We start from the raw sequence: 2,704 nt of genomic DNA on the forward strand, positions 1-2,704 counted from the left end.
AAATGGTTGGTATACATTTGTGTCCTTCTGACACATACAGGCATCTTGATACAAAACCATAGCCAAATGTGCTCTTAGATACTACGCTTAAGCTGAAGGGAAAAGAGGGGCTTATCATATTTTAATAACTGTGCTAAAAAATAACTAGGAAATGAAGTGAAACACTACCTACACAAGAAGGTACTTATATTTCTATGACATAGCTACAAACGTTTCTAAGTTCTGTTTTGTATTTGAAGTTTCTGTTTTGCATTACCAACCCCCATAGATCCTAGAATTTCGCACACTGCACCTAGCCTCTGGGTCATCTTTCCCTTCCCTAAACGTTTCATCTAGCAACTCATTAAATTCTCCGCACATCTCTTCCATACTGAAAGCCGCTGAATATCCAACAACGCGCTAATCTGACATTAATGACCCTCTAGTTTCGCCCCAGCCTTCCAGTCTAAGGCTTATGCTACTACCATACCAACACATTCCGCATCCTCTCCCAACGAAAATTTAATCACTTCGCCTTACCCAAATATGAAATCCGATCAAACAACACCATCTGACCAGATCCAGCAAAATCGCTTCTCCTCCTTGTGTTAGGGCTCCAATCCTCCCTAGCGGCCTCCACCACATTTTAAGGCTTGGTTAACAACCTCATCCCTTGTTACCCTACCGAATGCTTAAATCCACATGAAAACCCAACTACAAAACTCCAAAAATATTCAAAGCCTATAACATCCTGGCAGTCTGTAGCAGCTGATCACTTCATTGTCAATGCAAGTGAACATGCAGAAGGACATCCCTGTTCATACATAAATTGAACTCTCTGACTCCATTTGTCAGCCAACCTCATATCCTGCAGTGAGGTATTTGATGGCTGTGACGAACAGATACAATGATTAACCAGAAAGGTTTGCACCACAACCCGAGTGGGCAGTAGTGCCTTAAGTGAACGGCTAGTTTGGGAATATGGTTCGTCCACGGAAATACTATAAAACATAGATAAATAACAAAACATTAGCATTAATTTGTCATTTTGACATGTCAGCCCCCTTGGAAGACGCGACCAAATAGGTTTCCACTGCTTTGTGAACACTGACAAAATGTTTTGTATCATGTCGGTAACATTAGCGGATGATCCGATAAAGATGGTAATCCATTACAGGTATGAGAGGCTGAAAATTTTAGAAGTTTTAAATTTTCTATTCTGTAACATGGTTTTGAAAGACGAAGACATTTTCCAGATGCAATGTGACTTCCTTGGAAACTGCATGTAAATCAGGATACTGGACGACGTAATACATCTTAATGACGTGACTAAAACTTGTGTGGGGGGGGGGGGTGGCCTTAAGAACTATAACGTTAAAGTTGATAACGGAGTTAAGAATGTGATGATCATATTTCGAAAGTACATTCCCCCACACATACTGATGCATTGTTACAAAGTACTTCATCTCTATGATGGATAGCCACACACATGAGTGATTTTTGTCCCTGTTCGTCACATTATGTCACTTACCCGAATGTCAAACCTGTGCTAAGAGAGTATAACAGCAGAATTTCAGGAGATTCAACTGCATCAGGGAGAATGATGTGGGTGGACCGCTCGCTGGCTCTCCTGTGGCGAGCGGATGCAGGTTCCAGGAGGCCGCCACTGCACAGCACAGCCATCGAGCTTTGCGATAACAACGTGGCAGGTGACTAGCTGCTGGCAGCCCCAGAAGGGAACGCTGGTAAACAGTGTCGCAGGGACTGTCATGCCGAGAAATATGACTATAAATACATGCCGCAAACTGCCAGAGTTACCATCAGAAATTGAAGAGCTAGAACCAACTAAGTGGAGTCAAGTTCCTCATAATATTGAACTTACGCTTTCTTGTAATTCACTCGAAGCTTCAAGATTGCGTGAAAAGAAATACCAGTGAATGGAAAACCTACAGGAAAAACCTTCAAAGCTGGAAAACCAATCAGCAAGCAAAGCGATGAAGGAATTTACAAATACAGAAGGAATTATAGTGGACAAGTAAGATGTCTAAAAGAAGCAATAACGACATTACAGATCCTGAATAAGATAAAATAGGTATTACCCATACTAGAGAAATAGATGTTGACATGTATCTCGACAATCAGGAAGGAAAGGTAATGGTATCTGACCAGTCACAAACCTCTGACAAGGCAGTAAGATTATCTGAAGATACAGAATAATGAAAGCTTTCCATTTACACACGCAAGCCTATAAAATATCTACACGTTACATAAACCGCAAAAACTTGGGAATTTAAGGAGATGGTACCTGGATAAACTGAAAGAACCAGAGGTTGTACAGAGTTTCAGGGAGAGCATAAGGGAACAACTGACAGGAATGGGGGAAAGAAATACAGTAGAAGAAGAATGGGTAGCTTTGAGGAATGAAATAGTGAAGGCAGCAGAGGATCAAGTAGGTAAAAAGACGAGGGCTAGTAGAAATCCTTGGGTAACAGAAGAGATACTGAATTTAATTGATGAAAGGAGAAAATACAAAAATGCAGTAAGTGAAGCAGGCAAAAAAGAATACAAACGTCTCAAAAATGAGATCGACAGGAAGCGCAAAATAGCTAAGCAGGGATGGCTAGAGGAGAAATGAAAGCATGTAGAGGCTTATCTTACGAGGGGTAAGATAGATACTGCCTACAGGAAAGTTACACAGACCTTTGGAGAAAAGAGAACCACTTGT

Source organism: Schistocerca serialis, chromosome 5 (genome assembly GCF_023864345.2).
Source record: "Schistocerca serialis cubense isolate TAMUIC-IGC-003099 chromosome 5, iqSchSeri2.2, whole genome shotgun sequence".
Classification (NCBI taxonomy): Eukaryota; Metazoa; Arthropoda; class Insecta; order Orthoptera; family Acrididae; genus Schistocerca; species Schistocerca serialis.